Genomic DNA, 23,660 nt, shown 5'->3' with positions numbered 1-23,660 from the left:
TATCATGTGACAGACCTCAGCCAATCACAGACTAATATACGTATACCGTGTGACCTTGTGCACATGCTCAGTAGTAGCTAGTGCCTCAGAAAGGTGTATTTAAAGAGTAGCTAGTGCTATTTAAATCCTGAAGGAAATTTTGACTTTAGTGTCTTAAGCATTTTATATTTGCAATCTCTTAACTGTCCCTTTAACAGCCTACAGAAGAAAAACGTATATCAACATATACTGCTAGTCTCTTGTACCCATTAGTACTGATAACTTGCCATTCTGAACAGTTATTTGAAGGCAATATCTAATATTGTGAAATATTATTTGTAACGCAGTAATAACACAGTTTATTATTGCGCAACATAAAATAAGACAAGTTCATCGATAATTTAAGAAACAGTAGTAATTAGCATTCTTCTTAAACCTCTCCCACACTGTGAAACCCTCACATGTGCAATTTGAAAGATATTAATCGGTTGACTTTTTCCATAGTTAATGGTAATCAATACAATCTTAAAGCAGACCTCTAGATAAAAAACAATATGTTCAATAACAGAGGGTGCTACACCTTTCCACGTGAGAGGACATGTTGAAATGTTAGTCCACTTGGAGAGCAAATTACACATTTTAGAGATATTACTTATCAATGAATGTATATATATATATAGATAGATAGATATACATATTTATATATATATATATATATATATATATTTATGCTGTTCTTGTATAAATATAAACTTCAAATTAACTGTACCGTAGGTGTGTTAAATCCAAATTTTAAGTGAAGCTCAATTGATAGAGCAGGGTGCATTAGGGGCGTCACTGCTATCGGTGCAGCGGCACCAGGGCCCAAATGATGAAGGGAGCCCATAGTGCTAGTCTATACAGGTGTGTGCAATCCTAATGCTTAGTGCAGAATATATATCCTCAAAATTATTATACAGAGCAGCAAGTATATTATTACTACTAAGGGCTAGATTTATCAAGCCCTTGCGGCAGCAAGTTCTCACAAGAACTTGCTCGCCGCGATTTATCAAGCAGCGGTCACCAGACCGCTGCTTCCCTAACATCTTCGCCACATCTATTCTGGCGAAATTCAATCTCCTCGGTCGAGTCCGACCGAGGAGATTGACAGCTCCTGCCCGCGCGTGATTGGCTGTGCGCGGGTAGGGGGGCGGGATTGCACGCAAGCGCAAAATTACGCTCGTGTGCAATGTTAATTACCTGCGGGTAATTGCGCCCCGCCACAGGCGAGCTGAGGCATACAGGGGCGCGTATACGCGCCCCTGTACGCCTCAGGGTTGATAAATCTAGCCCTAAGTTACATTTGGGGGTCCCCAAAAATGTTTGCACCAGGGGCCCTGTGTTAAGTAGATCCACTATAGTATTGAGGTGCGTAATATTTGGTGTAACCTCCCACAAAGAATAGCGCACTGCCTGGTATTACAAGTGGATGGTTAAATATTTAAACCAAAGCACTCGAGTGTCATCAGACAAGAATTTTATTGCACACCCATTTAGTATGTGAGGAATTTAATGCTACCGTTATATACGACATGCAGATGTTAGCGCTCACTAGACTATTGCTTGAGTGATAAATGATAACTTCTAATATGAGAGCAAAAATAGAAAGACTATTGATTGTGCTCGAGCGATGTTAATAATATACAATAAAGCTTTTTATTTTTGTACTCCAATTGTAGTCTAGCCAAAATGTTTAATATAAAAAATGCAACTGCACTATTTATTAAGCGTCTTTTCCAGTAAGCACACCCCCAGGGAGGCTAGCAGACATTTTGTGGAAATCAGAACAATAACACTTTTACGTGCTGCTCAGTAATTGGTTTATTTGTGCATTAAAAGTACAAAAAACAAAGTGCTATTGTTGTTATTTTAATAAAATGGGCTCAAATCCCAGCGTAATTCTATAAACATTTTCTCACTACAGTTCTTACTTTTTTTCCTGCAAGTTAAAAATATGCCAGTTTTCACCAAAATAGCCTAAGCATATGAAAATTACCACAAATTTAAGGTACAGTGCACTGAAAACAGCATAATTTGATTTGTGTTAAGCGTAATATTCATGTTTTAAAACACGCCGGTTTTTACCTCTGTACTTCAGCCTATTGTGAACTTTTACCTATCAGAGAGTTCTTTTTATTTGTATTGGAGACATCTTGCACTCGCAGGGACAGCCCCTTTTTTTATAGAATTCTAGCTAAAGAGATTTTTACTTCATCAGACCACATAAATTTGTTCCAAAACACATTTGCCTTATTTATGTATTGTGTTACACAGTTCAGACGTTGAGTTTTGTGATAAGACTGCAGGTTATGTGTCTTTCTGCTCTCCATGCAAATCATGTCTGTGCATAACTGCACAGTGGAGTGGACTACTACTCCAGTGCCGGATGAAATTTCTTGCAGGTCCTTTCCAGTGATATGAGGGCTTTTTGGGGGTTTTCTGGTAAGTCCATGATCGCAGTAAGAGGGCAGCAGATGCTTTAGCCCATTGCCTGCATTTAACATTGCACAAATCTTTCTGCAGCATTGCCCCCTGCTCTCTGTTATGCCCCATAGTTTGGTGCATTTTAACTCCACCAAGTTAGAGAGCCTGCTCCTCATGGGCGTCAATGTAGCTTCCGTTGCTTGATAACTGAAGCCCTTTGTCGTGTCTTAAATTCAATAGTGGAAACTGCAAGCAGGGAGTGCTTAGATATATCTTTACAACATTCCACTGCTTTGTAAGGTCAATTATCTTTATTTTATGTTCCTCGGGCAGCTGTTTAGAGGAACCCAGAATGTAATCACAAAAGCTCGAGAGGTTCCAAGAATTAGAGAAATTAACCCCCAGAACTGTCAACACTAGACTTACATCACGGCCTACAAGTCAATTTGGATAATTAAAGGGACATTAAACACAAATTGTAAGCTGCATAATAAAGTACCTTCATGTCTGAGAATTTAGCAATGAATAATGCAGCTTTATTTTGTAAATGAGTATTCTCTTTTATGTTTTTGATTTTCAATAATTTTCCTCTCCCCAGAACAAAAGGACCTTTGCTAGCCAAAAGCAAACTAACACACATATATATAATTTGATCAGGAATTGTTGATTGCACATGTGCAGTTAAAGAAAGAGAACGTGGGGTAGGAAAATACTAGTTCACAGAAAAGAAGAAAGTGGTGTAAGCACAATTTTTACATTCACAACGAAAGGAAACAAAATAAATAATGAATGCATATTGTAATAATGTCATACTGTCAATAAGGAAATATTGTAGGCAAGTTCTGAAACCTTACATTAAATCACAAGTAGATCAGCTGGAATAGTGCCTAACTATTTTCTCATGCCACTTTTACTAAAAAAAAAAAAATCAATCACTTAAATTTAGCAAATTAATTTAAGAAATATGTTTAGTTTAAATGTATTCTCTTAAAAAAATCAACAAAATATGTTACTTGGTTAATGGTGCCAAAACGTTTGCATACAGCTATAATTATATACAAATCATACAGATATATATATATATATATATATATATATATATATATATATATATATATATATATAAAGCATACAGCTATTACTATATATATATATATATATATATATATATATAAAGCATACAGCTGTAACTATATATATATATATATAAAAATCATATAACTATAACTATATATAAATCATACAGCTATAACTATATATATATATATATATATATATATATATATATATATATATAAAGCATACTTCTATAACTATATATAAATCATAAAGCTATAACTATATATATATATATATATATATATAAAGCATACAGCTGTAATTATATATATAAATCATGCAGCTATAACTATATATAAATCATAAAGCTATATATATATATATATATATATATATATATATATATATAAAGCATACAGCTCTAACTATATATCCATTAATTTACATGTTTGAAATACGTTGGGCTAGATTACAAGCAGAGCACTAATTTATCAAACATTTACGGGTACGCAATAAATAACCAGCCATTACAAGTGGCTGGTTATTGCTACCGCGAGCTCTGGTTATTTTTTTAAATGTCCCCCAATTGCCCCTAAAATAATTTTAAACTGCACTAAGCAGTTTTTGGAGGCTAAAGCTGATGGGAGTGGGGTGTTAGAAAAAAAAACAGCACTGAAAAGTGCCTTTACATTGCGATCTATGGGAACTGTGTGTTCCCAGTAAATATATGTGTCTCACAGCATGAGAACAAGGGTCCCATTGGAGCCTATGGAAGCGCAATCTTGTGAGCGCAATGCCTCCCAGCATGCACTGGTATTACTCAGTGGAGTGCAAATATTATTTTCACAAAGCGATATTTAGCACTCCACTTGTAATCTGGCCCATAACGTTTTATTTAGGTAAAGAACATTGGACCCAATCAGCATAGGATGCTACAGGACCCAGCTGTTTAACTGCAGCTGCTGATTGGCTCACCAGTCATTTCTGCTTGAGACCAGCAGTTCTCTGCAGTACTAGTGAGGCGCTTTAACTTTGTGTTTAACCACTTTGCGGGGTTGAAGGGTGACTAGTGCAAAAATGAAATACTCTAACAAATTAGAACCGTTATTTTGTTTACCACTATAAAGGCACATTAAATGGTGTAAAATGTTGGGAGGGGGGCAGAAATCATATATGAAGGAGAATAATTAAATTAGTGACAATACCATGTTTTAAAGTGTATTTGTCATTGCTTTCCAGTGACTACTGTTTGATGGTGCTGGGATTATTATCGGATGTGGGAGGATTTAAACTAGGGATAGACCGATATCATTTTTTCAGGGCCAATACCAATACCGAATATTAAACAGCTTTCAGACCGATTACCAATAACAGGGGTCGATAATTCTGTACAATTAAAGTTTTGAAAAATCAACACAATTTCTACACAAATCTGGTATAAACTGAACATACTTATTAAAATTTTAAACATTTAAAGTAAACAACTGGAAAAAATAAAGTACTTGAAAATTAATTTAATGGCTTCCCAAAACATAGAAAAATGGCATAAATCCCTTTTAAACTGCCCACTGATATACCATTAAATTTAAGTCACTACTGCAAAGCAAGAAACTACATGATTTCTTCAGTACTACCAGTTAAGTAGAAAAACATTATAGTGCAGAAAGCATAACATTTCAGCATGTTCTCCTGTTAAATGGCTTCTGTTTTTTTCATATATTGCTGCCACTTCACTAAAAACATGCTCACTTGGTTCACTTTACAGATAAGGGTTAAAAGTAAAGTTAAAAAATATATATATATACTGCCACTTGACAGAGAAAGAAAGGACATGCTGGAATATCAGTGTTAGATTTATTTATTTGCTTTAATTTTGAATATGCTCATATATTTACTGGATTGCAAACACCTTCACTGGTACTGAGGAGTGGACTATAAGTTTCTTTATTATGTCACTTATGGGCAGTTTTATACATTTGTTAAAAAGCGCCACCTAATGGTCAGAGCATTGTTATCCACTGCTAGAGAATATTGATAATAGTCTCCTATATTGCATAGCTTTCTACTCAAGGTTTGTTGTAGTGGACATTTAATTGATGTGCCTGAACTATCATTTTTTTTTAAAATGTTTTCTATGCCCATTAAAGGGGAAAATAAAATATTTAAATAAAAAAAATGTCAAATATAGCAGCTTTAGTGAAATGTTTTCCAAATGTTTAAAATTTATCAGAATGCAACAAATAATGTTCGATTTGTGACAGCAATTAGCAAGCAAATTGATTTTATGTATTGCTGACACCTATGAGCAAATCAAAAGTAATTTAGCTTTGTGTACTTCAGGGAAACTATGTAGCTTTAAAGGGACAGTTTACTCAAAAAATTTCTGCCCTTTAATTTGTTCCCAATGATCCACTTTACCTGCTGGAGTGTATTAAATTGTTTACAAGTAGCTCCTTTACCCTTATATTGTCATTTGAAATTGTTAATTTAGCATGTGGTATCCCCACCTATTCTGAAAGTTTGTGGCTGCGCGTACCAGCTATAGATAAGCTTTGTAAACACAGCCAGCAGAAGAAATTACACTCCCAGTGTGATAAAGCAGAGATAAGGTAATAAAATGTTGATTTTCCATTGTTCTCTTAAAGTATTGGTGATTGTTTTAAGGACAGATATAAGATATAGAAGTAGGTATATGTGCACAATGTGATACAGTAATGAGATCTGATTATACCTACAAGCTCAACCTATTTTATTAGGCTGTGGCTTCAAAACACAAAATCAGAGCTTTAATATACAGAAATAAACCTTAAAAAGCTAATTTTTTACACTGCAGTTGGTAAAAAAAGCAATTGTAAACACATTAAGGGAAAAACTATTTTACAGTATACTGTCCCTTTAAGTGCCATGTAAAGATCACATTTTCCATTTCGCAAATCATATTTTTTTGTTAATGCAAGTCCAGCTACAGGCCTGACATTGGGGGTATGGTAGTTAGTAACTGAGCTCCCAGGAACACCTGGGCTTGGACTCTGTTATCAGTTCTTTTATTAGATGATATGCTATGTCCAGCTTATATGTGCTATAGATGATTTGTGTGATGATTTGTGTCACTTAAAACTACATAATTTCCCTGAAGTACACAGAGCTAAATTTCTTTTGATTTGCTCCATATCGGTAAGTTTCTGGCCAATACCGATATTTCAGAAATTCCAAATATCGCCCTAATATTAGGCCGCTCCGATATATTGGTCTATCCCTAATTTAAACTTTGCATTTGCAGGAGGCTATGATGGTGGAGTTCGTGCACAGGAGTCATCCGTGATGGTAGTGTTTGCTTACAAAAAGGGGATATCCGAAATACACTCTGTAGTGTGTTATGCAGCACAGACACATAACCCTCATACGTGACATCACGCATGCGCTGGATGCCCTCTCACATGCATCACCCAGCTGTATAACTTAGGTTTCAAGATGGCGGTGCCCATGGCTTAATGGAGGTGGTGGCTAAAACTTTGCAGATTTTTTATTTTTGCCCATGCACATTGTTTTTTAACACCACTATTTCAGGTAAATATTTTTTATTTTGCTTTAACTTTGTGCTTAACACTTGTGGGGATATAGGAAATATATGCAAGCATTGGTGCAAATTAAAATGTTCTAACAGCATTGTATTGCTATTTCCCTTTTAGCAGTTCTCAGAAAAATTATAGCCTTAATTAAAAAAAAATAATCCATAAATAAAACCTGCCCTTTAGAATGTTTTCTGCATCTTTACAAGGCCTTTCTCAAATACAGGTAGTAGCTGTGAGGTTTAATATATTTTTTCAGACTGAAAGCAGATTTCCACCTATATACAAAATAGTTGTCATCACACGTCATATGAGAATGCTCAGTGAGATAATCTTGCCCTTCCCAGCCTGCAGCGTTACAGTGTGTTTGATAAGAGGTTGTTTCTTCTCACAAGCCAGGCCTGCCATATCTTGAACATAATGCTGCCTGACTTGGCACATTGGTTTAGCAAATTATCTTTTGCAAGTATTTCATAACCTGCTTTTGAATACAAAATCAACATAAAGGAGATAAAACCCAACATTAAAACCATGAATTAAATTTTTTTAATAATATTTATTTTAATTGTTAAAAAAAAGAACTTTGCATTTATATGTATAAATCACATGTTAATAAAATTAAGTGCCACCATTATGCTTTCTATATAAGCATGTACTTGGTAAAAAAAATGCTCTCAACCATCGATTTGTTTGTTCTTGAATTGTAGAAATATCCATATAAATAGACTGCCCATAATAAAATTATAAACAATTAAATATTTCACGTTATATTGTACTCACAACTAAAGAAAGAATGAAAAAATATACTAGTAATTCTGCAAACTTTTAATAATTTATATTGGTAATAAGATTATCAAAGAAACCTATATACAAACATAATCATTTTAAAAAAGTGTAGAAAACAAGTTGGGTGCAAAAGCGATATTTGCACTCAACTTAGTTTGACCAGCTAGTATTACAAGTGAGGTGCAATGTGAACGCAACCTCACGAGAGTGCGCTTCCATAGGCTCCAATGGGAGCCTCGTTCTCATGCAGTAAGAAACGTCATGAAACCTATCACAGCAAAGGGGGTAAGTCACAAAGCGATGGGAAAAAATATAAATATGTATGTATACCCCTGGCCTAGGCTATAAGAAGATTGCCAAGACCCTGAAACTGAGCTGCAGCACGGTGGGCAAGACCATACAGCGGTTTCGCAGGACGGGTTCCAATCAGAACAGGCCCCGCCATGGTCGACCTAAGAAGTTGTGTGCACGTGCTCAGCGTCATATCCAGAGGTTGTCTTTGCGAAATAGACATATGAGTGCTGCCAGCATTGCTGCAGAGGTTGAAGGGGTGGGGGGTCAGCCTGTCAGTGATCAGACCATACGCCGCACACTGCATCAAATTGGTCTGCATGGCTGTCGTCCCAGAAGGAAGTCTCTTCTAAAGATGATGCACAAGAAAGCCTGCAAACAGTTTGCTGAAGCCAAGCAGACTAAGGATATGAATTACTGGAACCATGTCCTGTGGTCCGATAAGACCAAGATAAACTTATTTGGTTCAGATGGTGTCAAGCGTGTGTGGCGGCAACCAGGTGAGGAGTACAAAGACAAGTGTGTCTTGCCTACAGTCAAGCATGGTAGTGTTGTGGGAGTGTCATGGTCTAGGCCACAGTTCATTGAGGGAACCATGAATGCCAACATGTACTGTGACATACTGAAGCAGAGCATGATCCCCTCCCTTCAGAGTAGTCATTGTTCCAACATGATAATGACCCCAAACACACCTCCAAGATGACCACTGCCTTGCTAAAGAAGCTGAGGGCAAAGGTGATGGACTGGCCAAGCATTTCTCCAGACCTAAACCCTATTGAGCATATGTGGGGCATCCTTAAATGGAAGGTGGGGGAGTGCAAGGTCTCTAAGATCCACCAGCTCTGTGATGTCGTCATGAAGGAGTGGAAGAGGACTCCAGTGGCAACCTGTGAAGTTCTGGTGAACTCCATGCCCAAGAGAGTTAATGCAGTGCTGGAATATAATGGTGGCCACACAAAATATTGACACTTTGTGCCCAATTTGGACATTTCCACTTAGGGGTGTACTCACTTTTGTTGCCAACAGTTTAGACATGGAGTTCACCAGAGCTTCACAGGTTGCCACTGGAGTCCTCCTCCAATCCTCCATGACAACATCATGGAGCTGGTGGATGTTAGAGACCTTGCGCTTCCCCCACCTTCCATTTGAGGATGCCCCACAGATGCTCAATAGGGTTTAGGTCTGGAGACATGCTTGGCCAGTCCATCACCTTTACCCTCAGCTTCTTTAGCAAGGCAGTGGTTGTCTTAGAGGTGTGTTTTGGGTTGTTATCAAGTTGGAATACTGCCCTGCGGCCCAGTCTCCGAAGGGAGCGGATCATGCTCTGCTTCAGTATGTCACAGTACATGTTGGCATTCATGGTTCCCTCAATGAACTGTAGCACCCCAGTGCCGGCAGCACAAATGCAGGCTCAGACCATGACACTCCCACCACCATGGTTGACTGTAGGCAAGACACACTTGTCTTTGTACTCCTCATCTGTTTGCCGCCACACACGCTTGACACCATCTGAACCAAATAAGTTTATCTTGGTCTCATCGGACCACAGGACATGGTTCCAGTAATCCATGTCCTTAGTCTGCTTGTCTTAAGCAAACTGCAGGCTTTCTTCTGCATCATCTTGTGATGACAGCCATGCAGACCAATTTGATGCAGTGTGCAGCATATGATCTGATCACTGACTTGCTGACCCCCCACCCCTTTAACCTCTGCAGCAATGCTGGCATCACTCATATATCTATTTCCCAAAGACAACCTCTTGATATTATGCTGAGCACGTGCACTCAACTTCTTTGGTCGACCATGGCGAGGCCTGTTCTGAGTGGAACTTGTTTTGTGAAACCGCTGTATGGTCTTGCCCACCGTACTGCAGCTCAGTTTCAGGGTCTTGGCAATCTTCTTATAGCCTAGGCCATCTTTATGTAGAGAAACAATTCTTTTTTTCAGATCCTCATAGATTTCTTCCATGTTGAACTTCCAGTGACCAGTATGAGAGGGTGTGAGAGCGATAACACCAAATTTAACACACCTGCTCCCATTCACACCTGAGACCTTGTAACACTATCGAGTCACATGACATCGTGGCGGGAAAATGGCTAATTGGGACCAATTTGGACATTTCCACTTGGGGGTGTACTCACTTTTGTTGCCAACGTTTTAGACATTAATGGCTGTGTGTTGAGTTATTTTGAGGGGACAGCAAATTTACACTGTTATACAGGCTGCACACCCACTACTTTACATTGTAGCAAAGTGTCATTTCTTCATTGTTGTCACATGAAAAGAAATAATAAAATATTTTCAAAAATGTGAGGGGTGTACTTACTTTTGTGAGATACTGTATATTTACTGGAAACACATACATTTCCCATAAACCGCAATGTAAAGGCACTTTTCAGTGCTGTTTGTTTTCTAAAACCCCACTCCAACCAACTTTACCCCCAAAATACTGCCTAGTGCAGTTATTTTATTATTATTACAATTTTTATTTTTGAATTAAATAGACTACACTGTATTTTGGAGGCATTTGGGGCACATTTATAAAATTAACCTGAGATCTGATCTACTTGTAATGGCTGGATATTTATTGTGTGCTCGCAAAAGGTCAAAATTTTCCATTTTCCGGGCGCACAATAAATTAGTGCTCCACTTGTAATCTAGCCCTATGTGATTAACCCCTTTGTGGGAGGTTTAATAACACCTAGAGTTACGGGCTTGCTGGTGCTACAACAAGACATTTTACCACTATAATGGGGATTAAACAGAGTTACAAGCATTTGTGCAATAGTAAAATAAATAAATGCTGGATTATTTTATTATTGCTTGTTGCAAGAGAAAGGGGTGTATTATACAGCACAGCAATGCACTAGCCTTTCTGGCAACCAACTGGTTAAGAACTGGTCACATACCAGCTATTTTGTTATCTCCTAATGTCACATCCTGAATGGCCGACCATGCTCATGAAAGTCAAAGTTGAAAACCCAAATGCAAATATTTATTTTTTAGGGGCAAAAAAAAAGTTAAAAGATGAATGTTTGAATTATTTTCCGAAAGGAACGCTGCTGTTTACTCTGCATACAAACTGCGTATTAAACACCTTCTGAAAGGTGCATGAAATTAAAGAAGATTTCCATTCACATTTTATCCGACTGACAAAACACTTTCTGTACAGGCAACAGCTGACCTGTTTTGCAAGAGGAAAATGCAAATTGTAATTTTACAACTAGATTAGGTTACAGACCAGCACTGTGAATGGGAGGCAGTTTCTGCTGCTCTGTGACAGAGAAATTGCAGACTTTCATGCTGTTTTTCCACCTCCAGCTAGTCAATCATGCTTTCATCGTGTTTGCTCTGTAGCCCATAGGCATTCCTGGCTATCAAGAACTATTCAAGTAGGGATTAAGGGACATATTAACTCATTCAATGCATTGGTATGTATTACAGTCTCCTCTTGCACAGGCAAAAATTCAAGCCTGAAATTCACACAGCTAGTGAGACTTAAAGGGACAGTATATACCCATTTTCATAGAACAACATGCAATAGACACTACTATAAGGAAGAATATGCACAGATATTGATATAAAATGCAGAATAAAACCTTTTAAAAACTTACTTAGAAGCTTCTAGGGGCTGGTAATCAGGATGAGAAGACACTCCTCCCTCCCCCCTTCCCTGCATATAAAAAGACCTTTTAAACAAAAAGAAGCAAGCAGGAGTTTGTAGCCATCGGTATACATCTAAAACTTTGGGGTTTGGTTAGGAGTCTGAAAATCAGCACAATGTTACTTAAAAATAAGCAAAAGGATACATTGTTACAAAAACACTGCCAGATAGGCTACATAAATGGGTCATCTACAAAACATGTATGCAAAGAAAAATCTAGTGTACAATGTCCCTTTAAAGGGATATTAAAGGGACATTCCAGCCAAAATTGGAATCCACATGGATGCATTTCAATTTTGAAAAGAATTCATTGTGCAATATACATGTATTAGCAAAAATGCTTCCAATAAAACCTAAAGCTGTTTTAAAGGTGTATTTAAATATGCAACGTGCATTATGATTTTAAACACAGTACTAGCTCAGAAAGCCTAAGGTGCTTGTACCATCTGGTAATGACTCAATTTGCTAATTGCTGACATGATACAAGCCCCACTGGCGCTCTGAGCAGTTGCAGTATTTAAAATGCTTGTGCACTGAGAATATCTAGTTATGCTTCACATGCACATGCACAATGTTAACACTAAAACAGTGATAATATTTACTAAAAGCATTTTGGCTAATACATGTATATTGTAAATATGTTTCTATTCAAAGATGTAATTCACCTATGTGCATTGGACAAATGTAATTCATCTATGTGCATGTCCGTTTAAATACAAAATTTAATTTTTTTAACAACTGAGATAAAACAATACTTGAAAAACTCACAATATCGTGACAGAGGTGCGCACACAAATAAAGCTAATACTGGTTAAAAAATGGACTAATATACATGTGAATAAATCAGCAAACAATATTCATGGACTAATATACATGTGAATAAATCAGCAAACAATATTCATGGACTAATATACATGTGAATAAATCAGCAAACAATATTCATGGACTAATATACATGTGAATAAATCAGCAAACAATATTCATGGACTAATATACATGTGAATAAATCAGCAAACAATATTCATGGACTAATATACATGTGAATAAATCAGCAAACAATATTCATTGACTAATATACATGTGAATAAATCAGCAAACAATATTCACTCAAAATCCAGATAATTGAACATCATAAGATGGAATATTCGTAATCCACGATATCAGGTTGCACTCTCCAATGAAATGGGATATTAAGACCAATGTCCTGGAAGACAAAAAGGTAAAGAGGCGCCTAATGGTGCAATATCATCTGGATATAGAGTTCATAAGAAAGCGGTAAGTAGGGCACTCACAAAGGTAATGCACAAACTGTGCAGTATAGGCAGGCTGAGACTTCTGAGCCGCTCGGCTGACTCACGCCCCACGCCAAAGATTCAGGGATACACCAACATGCCCAACACTGACATCACGATTTGTGTCACTGGCTTCCTATCAGATATGAGGTAGATAGCCTCTTGCCGGGTGATAGTCACGCAATCGTACTTAATGGAATATGGGCAAGCAATTCCCGAAAGATGAAGACAGAGGTGACCTCACTCCACACCAACTCCGAGCAGCTCAGAAGTCTCGGCCTGCCTATACTGCACAGTTTGTGTGTTAGCTTTGTGAGTGCCCTACTTACCGTTTTCTTATGAACCCTATATCCAGATGATATTGCACCATTAAGCGCCTCTTTACCTTTTTGTCTTCCAGGACATTGTTCTTATTAATACAATACATCCTTTTAAGTTTAAGGACAGGATTTGGCTTCAGTTTTGACATTAACCATTAGAAGATAAATGAATGGGGGGAAAACCCCACATACCTCATTCCTTATTTTCCTACACAACAACAGATACTTAAAATCAAAGACTTACCAAATAAGAAACTCACAACATACAGGTATATCAATTGTGGCAGACTTGTTTGCATGTTTTTTGAGCAAAAGTGACTCATGTGAGTCTGTTGTCAGAATGGCTTTTCAAGAACTTGATATTGTAATAAGCTATGCCTAAGGGCAGACAATATTGCATAAGCACTTTAAATTGGACTGTATAAGCCTCTTTTTTGTGTGAGTGTGTGGATGCGAGTGGTTTAGGGTGACATCCCTACGTTTGTTGGGTATTGATCCATTCTTATGCTATTTTATTTATAATTCTGTTTTAAATTTTAACTGGCCTAGCTTCTTTAAAGTGCCCTCCTTAATTTTTGTTTATATCTGAATCACAAAAGATCATTTTTGGGTTTTATATCCCTTTAATCTCAACAATTAATCCCTGAATAGCCCATGTATTCAAGTAGGGGTAGCAAGGAACTTTCATATTGTAGCTTTTGAAAGATGAATTTTGGTTTCCCTTTACTGCCTTTTAAATTATTGTATAAATCCCAAACTTTTGTAATTTAAACAAATCATAATTTGCTAAGAAGTTATCTTCACAAAGACCCCAATTGATGACGTAACATGTCAGAAATATCATGATCGTGGATGGATAATGTAACTTTAAACCCACCATGTAACAATAACTTTTAATATTTTACTGTTTAGATACACAACACTGCGGAAAATGTCTCAGAAGATATCGCACAAAAATAATTTTTCTTCAGTTAGCAAGTGAAAATAGCAATATCTGCCTTCATTCCCCATCTGCAATGGAGACTGCATGAAGAGGAGCTCCGTGTTAAAGATAGCAAGAGGAGAACCAACGTCACTGCTACCATCACCGGGATGAAGAAGATGGACTGCCGCCTGGAGGAAGATGGAGCGTCGCCTGGATGAAGAAGATGGAGCGTTGCCTGGATGAAGAAGATGTACTGCCGCCTGGAGGAAGATGGAGCTCCACCTGGATGAAGAAGATGGAGCGTCGCCTGGATGAAGAAGATGGACTGCCGCCTGGAGGAAGATGGACCTCCACCTGGATGAAGAAGATGGAGCGTCGCCTGGATGAAGAAGATGGACCTCCGTCTGGATGAAGAAAATGGATCTCCACCTGGATGAAGATGGGGTGCCACCTGGATGAAGAAGATGGAGTGGCGCCTGGATGAATAAGATGGACATCCGCCTGGATGAAGAAGATGGAGCACCACCTGGATGAATAAGATGGAGTAGTGCCTGGATGAAGAAGATGAAGCGCCACAATCATCATCATCGGTGAGTACCTTTATGGGGTTAGTGTAAGGTTTTTATGTTTTTCGTTATAGATTAGGGTTTGTTTGTTTTTTAATTTGGGCAGCAAAATAGCTGAATGCCCTTTTAAGAAAGAGATACATTTGATAATAGAAATCAATGTTCCATAAGATATTATGCTCGATCTAAATCCTAAAAGTTTAGTTTTGAACTCTCTACTCCTTTTAAAAAAAAGTTGAAAAATGTTATATTCACTGGCCCATGATACACTAGTTGTGCTTATGATGTGCTCATACCTTTATAATACCTTTATAATAATATTATAACTTGCTCCTCATGCACGTAGCCTGACAGCTTTAGGATTCATAGCATGCAAATATTTTCAGTAAAAAATGTGCAAATGTCTCTAGATTTGGTTTGCAGACAAAAGGGATTAAAACAGTTGGGCTAAAGGAGAGAGACAGACACATGCAAAATCTGTTCTAAAGGTAATCTTAGTAAAATTAGAAACCACAACTATCTGTGGGTCCTGAGGAAACCAATTAGATTTGTTTTTTTCCATGGAATTGCTCAAATTAATAGCCAGTAAATTGGCAGCTGAAAAAGATAACACTGTAAATCTTGAAATATTATATATTAAAGGGACAGAAAATGGAAATTATTCCTTTCATAATTCAGTTAGAGCATATGATTTTAAACAACTTTCCAATTTACTTCTAATATCAAATTTGCATCATTTGTGTGGTATCCTTTGTTGAAGGAGCAGCAATGCCCTACTGGGAGCTAGCTGAACACATTGGGTGATCCAATGACAAGAGGCATTCATGTGCAGCCACCAATTGGCAGCTAGATGCCAGTAGTGAGTAGTGTATTGCTGCTCCTGAGCCTACCAATGTATGATTTTCAACAAAGGATACCAAGAGTAAGGTGGGAAGGGTTTTTAGGGCTCTGATAGTTGTGGGATATTTGCCTCCTCCTTGTGGCCAGTAGTATAATTCCCAGGAGTAATAGATCATGGACCCTCACACCTTTATAAAAGAAAAATGGTGGTATATTTAGTACAGCAACGTCAATTTTTAAAAAAACAAAAAAAAAGTGCTTTAATACATTTTCAAAAATTATTTTTTAGATAGTGTTGAGAAACTTGAGAAACTTGAAATTTGAATATCATATCCCTTTAAGAACTATATTTTCAACAAATAAAGAGAATGGAATTTACTTATGATAGCCACTCCTATATATATGTGCTACAATTACAGCCAATGAACTACAACTGCAGGCAATGAAGCCAAGCTGTGTGATGGTAATCCAGTGCACTAATGCCATGAATAGGGAAACCAGCTGTCTTCCACAAAAATACTGAACAATCAGTCAAAGACTGGGCACAGTGGAAGGTAGAGTCACACAATAACCCCTCAAACGCTCTAGCTCAGCCCCCACTCTCCACCATGTAGATTTTTCACAACTGAGCAATAATTCAATAATTTTACCCCTTGGCTGCCAGTAACATACAAATCAATAATTTATTTATTTTTTTATTAATTTTTTTTTATTGAGATTCGTTCAAAGGTATACAAGGTACACATGTCAACAAAGGTTTTACAGAAAAGTTATTTTCACATATTCACCCATGAAGCGCTCGGTTATTTAAACTAAGTGAAATTATATGGCATTGTAAACACAAATTAGGTAACAAAATTAGTGCCAGTATGGCTCTATACCTTCAAAATAACCTTAGAGGCCACTCCTGGGTCCCTTATGACCATATAAACATAGCTAAAGAAGGCAGTTTCTGAAAATAAGGAAACCACTCTTGGGTCTCCAGTAGGGATGGGCGAATGTTTCGCAACATTCGAAAAACGGCACGAATTTTAATACATTCATTCGTTCGAATCGAATTTCGAATGTTTACATAACATTCTAACATTCGATTTTCGAATATTCGGTTTCGAATTTTACGATTACATTCGAAAATATTCGAATTCGAAAAATTCGAATTTAGATTGTAATAGTATTTCTAATGCTTTTTCTTTAAATGTAATATTCGAATTATGCAATATTCGAATTCGAAAAATTCGAATTTAGATTGTAATAGTATTTCTAATGCTTTTTCTTTAAATGTAATATTCGAATTATGCAATATTCGAATTCGAAAAATTCGAATTTAGATTGTAATAGTATTTCTAATGCTTTTTCTTTAAATGTAATATTCGAATTATGCAATACGTGTATTCGAATTCGAAAAATTCGAATTTAGATTGTAATAGTATTTCTAATGCTTTTTCTTTAAATGCAATATTCGAATTATGCAATACGTGTATTCGAATTCGAAAAATTCGAATTTAGATTGTAATAGTATTTCTAATGCTTTTTCTTTAAATGTAATATTCGAATTATGCAATATTCGAATTCGAAAAATTCGAATTTAGATTGTAATAGTATTTCTAATGCTTTTTCTTTAAATGTAATATTCGAATTATGCAATATTCGAATTCGAAAAATTCGAATTTAGATTGTAATAGTATTTCTAATGCTTTTTCTTTAAATGTAATATTCGAATTATGCAATACGTGTATTCGAATTCGAAAAATTCGAATTTAGGTTGTAATAGTATTTCTAATGCTTTTTCTTTAAATGTAATATTCGAATTATGCAATATTCGAATTCGAAAAATTCGAATTTAGATTGTAATAGTATTTCTAATGCTTTTTCTTTAAATGTAATATTCGAATTATGCAATACGTGTATTCGAATTCGAAAAATTCGAATTTAGATTGTAATAGTATTTCTAATGCTTTTAAATGTAATATTCGAATTATGCAATATTCGAATTCGAAAAATTCGAATTTATATTCGAATTCGAAAAATTCGAATTTATATTCGAATTCGAAAAATTCGAATTTCGAATGTAGACATTCGATATAATTATAAACATTCGAATTCGAAAGTGACATTCGAAAACTGTAAATAACATTCGATTTTCGAATTTTTAAGAATATTCGTTCTTATCGACATTCGAATTTAGAATTCGAATTTCGGTAATAACATTCGTTCTACATTCGAAATTCGAAAATTTGCACATTCGCCCATCCCTAGTCTCCAGTAACAAATCTCTATTTTCAGATTTTATAGGGCTTAGATACTAATAAACTTCTATAGCAAAATAAAATCACTTTTGGATCTGAAAACACAAGCTGAACAAAATAACAATAGATGTACATAACTGAGACTAGTAAATTTCACATATCCCTTGTGGTATAAGTCAGGCTATAGCATGGTAGCTAGAAAGTTATGTATATATAAACTCTAAATACTATCCGAACAAACAGAGTCTTAATACTATCGAGCACATATTCTTACTATGTAACCACTAAGGTGACCACCCATAAGTCAAAGAGAGCCAGTACTTAAAACTGGTAGTAGTCACTATGTGTTCACCTGTAAAAACATCTGCTGGGGTATTATGCTTGTTAATTTTAAACAATTAGCACATTTCCTCCCTGTGCATCTAGATTATAAAAAAGAATAGGTAATAAAAACATTCACATTATCATAAGTTGAGCAGGATAGAAATAGTGACGGTCTCCCTTTGAACTAACTGGGAGTGCTGTCAACATAAAACATGCAGAGAAAAAACCCAAAAAATCTGAGGAGTAAATAAATATGCCAAAACGATAACTGGTTATTTGTAACATATTTGAAGCATACAAGCCAGTCTGTGTTATTGTCAGATACTGAAACACAGCTTTACCATGAGAAGAGTCAGTAGTTTAACCCACAACTAACTTATACTGGCTGTAGCCATATATGAGGTAAATCTTCCCTTTCCCCTGGTATTGAACACCTTGTCGATTCTTTGAGAATGGTTCGATGCCATGATCTGTGAGCCACTGCGTGTTCCATCTGCTCCCTAATGTGAGGCCATCCGGAGTGTTACAGACCGTTAGGCCTAGCTGCCTGCCTTGAAAATAACCCTGCATTGTCCTCACAGCCATGTTTGCTAGGCAGTCCGGTGCAGTAAATTCTCCTAAAGACTGTGCCGACTTTTGATAATAGAGATCAACTGGTGGCGGCAGAACTATCTAGCCATTTACTTCGATTTCCTTCAAGTCAGTGTCTTCCTGGGGAGAAGTTGGAGTTTGTCGGGAGGTGCAATCACATGTCTCTGTCTGCACTTCAGAGTTATACCGTGGAAAGTCCGATATCCGGGATCGTTCTGTGTCTATCTCAGTGGTATTTGCAGAGTGTACTATTGTAAGCTGAAGCACTGACCTTAGTTCACTTTCTATCTGGTCGAGATATTGCGTTAGTGAGTTCAGAACCAATTGTTCCCATGTTTCAACAGCCGCCATTATGCCCAGCTGTCAGACTCAGTCACCTGCAATGATAGTGTAGTCTGCAAGACAGCCTCAACGTTAAAGCCACCGTTGGGTTCCCAGTTCATATACAGTGCTGAAGCTGTTTAGAGTGTTGCGATCTTTCTCTGTTTATATGAAATTAAAATGTAGAGCAGCACTTTTCACTGCTTATAACCCAGGATCATTCAAATCCTGGGGTGTGGGAATGTGCAGCACCCTCAGCAGCGTAGGTGAACAGAAGAACGACACAGGCCTCACTGCCGTGCAGTCTGTCTCCTCATCGCTTAGCTGAAGAGCATAGGAAGGATCATCTTTGCGAGCTAGGTTCACAAACTCAGCTCTCACAGGGCTTCCCAAGAGAATGTAGCTAAAAACTTTGCTGTAGAAATCCGATTGTGTGGAAAATAATTCTTTAAAACCTAATGTGGACCAGGAGCTCCTCTAAAACATGACCTTCCGCAACAGCTGTAGGCTCCGCCCCCCACAAATCAATAATTTTAGGTTTTTGGCTGACATTAACAAAGTAAATAGAAGGAATTTTACTCCCTTGACTGCTCCTCACTTTTTTCTGCTCCATATTTGTAATGCGTTGAGGCATAGGACCAGCGGGGTATTTTAGGTCTTGTGCTGCCACCCCTCATCAATTTTTTTGGTCAATGTGAAACGTGACTATTTTTTTCTTCTTCAATATTTTAATATTAGATAGAACATGCACTTTTTTTTACCACTTTTCATTTTACTTCTATTATCAAATTTGCTTAATTCTCTTGCTATCTTTTGGTATGGAGCAGGAATAGACTACTGTGAGCTAGCTGAACACATTAGGCAAGCAAATGGCATATCTGTGCAGCCACCAATCAGGAGCTAGCTTCCGGTAGTGCATTGCTGCTCCTGGGGTATCTAGGTAAGCTTTTCAACAAAGGATACCAAGAGAACAAAGTAAATTAGATAACAGAAGTAAATTAGAAAGCTGTTTCAAATTGTATGTTCTATCTTAACTATTACAGTTTAATTTTCTCTTTTCTTTATTAATAATAATAAGAAGAAAAGAATAGCTAAAATTGCAGTCTGAGCCATAACTCACTGCTAAGCAGGATGCACCTGCTGAGCCAATTAGAATGGACATACCAGGAAGCAGCCAATCGCTGACCACATCCAGGACTAGCTCAGCACAGCAGTTCAGTTGCTGTCGTGTTTAACCTTTTCTGTTGGGTTTTAACAGATAGGGCGAAGTATTGGTGCAAATAAAATGCTCTAATGCCTAAGACCAGTTTGTTTTGCACAAAAGTGTCATTACACTTGTTTTAAATAAAACATGAAATGTGGCCTTGGTGCAAAAAATAATAAAACAAATGTGTTTTATCCCAGCCTGAAAGTTAGGGAACTCCAGCTTTACAGTACTGAATTGTGAGTTGTCAGAATTGAGTATGTTTATAAAGAAGAAAACTCACTTTTTTATTTGCAAATCTCAAATGTTAGAAATCAGTGTTCAAGTTAGCAGCTGATTGAATTAAAGATGCTTCAAGCTGAACAAAGAATGCCAGATCTCAATTAAACAGGGAGGCGCACTATTTAATAGTTTATGAGTAATAGATCACTTATATATGTTTTTTTCTGCCTTGACTTGTAAATTGTTCCTAATCCCTGTCTTTCTTCTATAAAAGGGGCAGTATACACCAATTTCATATAACTGCATGTAATAGACACTACCATAAAAAAGAATATGCACAGATACTGACATAAAAATCCAGTAAAAAACCTTTTAAAAACTTACTTAGAAGCTCTTAACATAGCATTGTTGATAAGATTAGCCTGGGACACCCACTGAAAGAGGCTGATATCAGAACCTCCCCTCTCCCCTGCATATGAAAAGACACATTATACAAACAGGAGCAATCTGGCGTCTATATTCATCAGTATACATCTAAAACTAGGGCTTGGTTAGTAGTACAATGTTATTTAAAAATAAGCAAAACTGCAATCCAGTACTGCACCTCGAAAGGCATCCAGATACTGTTATCACCGAGCATTTGTCTATTTCACATTCTGCCTACACACCTGACTTTGCCACAGAAATTATTTTGTATCTACCTATTTTTAGCAATAAAATTGGCTATAGCCCGAATGTGGCTTCAGTGGGCCTCACCCTCTTGGGAACAGATGGTTGATATCTTAAGGTTCGTAAAGACAATGGAATCATATGTTTCCCACATGCACGGATCGGAAGATGTCTCCATAGTGCTTCCACACTGTAATACCCTATGATTATATGAGTAGCCCCACTTATCCCCCGTACCTATCCTCTCCCTAATATGAAACCGTCCTTCCTCCCTCTTCCCCTTCCCTCCGTCCCTTCCCCCCCTTTTTTTTTTTCTCTTTTCTCTCACTCCCGCTTTTCTTTCTCTCCTTCTCCTTCTGGCTTTTATAACTCAGCACGGACCTCAAAAGGTCAGTTTAGCACCTTATACTTAAAGCACACAATGGTTACATAATGATGTTGGTAAGAACAGCTCTTTCATGGTTCTACGTAATATATGTAAAATGCTGATCCATCCAGACAAACGGAACTGAGATTGTCTCTTCATATAAAATTGGTCTGCAATGCTCCCACCTGGATAGGTGTGGGGAGTTTGGGAGACTCATGGACAATGGACTATATTAATCAGCATACTCCACTCTGGATGTATCTACTCTGTAAAATATGATACATTGAAATTGTTATACTATTTACTGATGTTATTCATCTGCCTGTTCTTGTTGTTATCATTGTCATTTACCTAAATAAAAATATATTTAAAAAAAATAAAACAAAAAAATAAGCAAAACTATAAATTTTTATAAAAACACACCCAGATGGGCAATATAAATGGAACATCTACAAAACATTTATGCAAGGAAAAATCTAGTGTACGATGTCCCTTTAAGTTACAAAATTACTATCAGAAACAGAGAGACTGGTAAATATTCAAAAGTGGCACATGGTCATGGGTTTATTTTGTGGTTTGTCTAGTGTTTGCACCATTTTAATTGGGGGTGCCCGAGGTATTCTTTCCCCTCGCAGACCATCACTATGTATCCATGTATTAGCTGAATGGTATTTTACTATAATTAAAAGAGACACAAAACTAGTATCTTGCAAATTAAAAGGACATGAGACCCAACATTTTTATTTCATGATTGAGATAGAGTCTACCATTTTAAACAATTTTCCAGTTTACTTCTAATATCAAATTTGCCTCATTCTCTTGGTATCCTTTGTTGAAGGAGCATTAATGCACTACTGGGAGCTATTTAAACACATCAGCTGAGTCAATAACAAGGGGCATATAAGTGCAGCCACCAATTACCATCACGCCCCTGAGCCTACCTACAGTAGCTATGCATTTTAACAAAGGATATGCTACAGGTCAATCAGAAGTAATAATACGCTTCCGATTGAGACTAAAGGTGCAAGCTCATAATGCCTTCTATCAGCCTCTGCAGTGTCAGGTCTGATAGACGGCAGCTAGAGCACACGCCTTCAGTCTCAATAGATGTGAGTGTTCAGGGGCATAATTAGACATCACTGGGCCCCAGGGCAAATGCTATGGCAGGGCCCCCCATTTCAACAGAACCCTTTCTGGCTTTTTGCAATCAGAAGAGGAACCAGTAGGAGAAAAGGGGGAAGAAAAGGGAGCTACTTCTCTGTGGTTATGGGTCATGCTTCCCCCTTGGTTAGTCTACCCCTGTACAAATATGGTGGCAGCTTAATCGGTACAGTAACACTGTGACGGCCATCTTGGAAACCCTGTTACCATATTGTTAAAGGGACAGTCAAGTCCAAAAAAACCTTTCATAATTTAAATAGGGCATGTCATTTTAAACAACTTCCTAATTTTTATTTATCACCAATTTTGCTTTGTTCTCTTAGTATTCTTAGTTGAAAGCTAAACCTAGGAGGTTCAAATGCTAATTTCTTAGACCTTGAAGACTGCCTCTAATCTGAATGCATTTTGACTACTAGAGGGCATTAGTTCATGTGTTTCATATAGATAACATTGAGCTCATGCACGTGAAGTGACCTAGGAGTGAGCACTGATTAGCTAAAATGCAAGTCTGTCAAAAGAATTGAAATAAGGGGGCAGTCAGCAGAAGCTTAGATACAAGGTAATTACAGAGGTAAAATGTGTATTAGTATAACTGTGTTGGTTATGCAAAACTAGGGAATGGATAATAAAAGGATTATCTTTCTTTTTAAACAACAAAAATTCTGATGTTGACTGTCCCTTTAAGGCAAATCCCTTCACTTTCTTTAAACTGTGAGGCCTATTTAAGAGGGAGCACACAAAGGGGCCAGTTATGATGTAGGGGGGTCCAGTCCCCAACAGGCCCCCTGTATCAATGTCACT

The sequence above is a fragment of the Bombina bombina genome, chromosome 2 (genome assembly GCF_027579735.1).
Source record: "Bombina bombina isolate aBomBom1 chromosome 2, aBomBom1.pri, whole genome shotgun sequence".
Lineage (NCBI taxonomy): Eukaryota > Metazoa > Chordata > Amphibia > Anura > Bombinatoridae > Bombina > Bombina bombina.
This window is presented reverse-complemented; position numbering follows the sequence as displayed.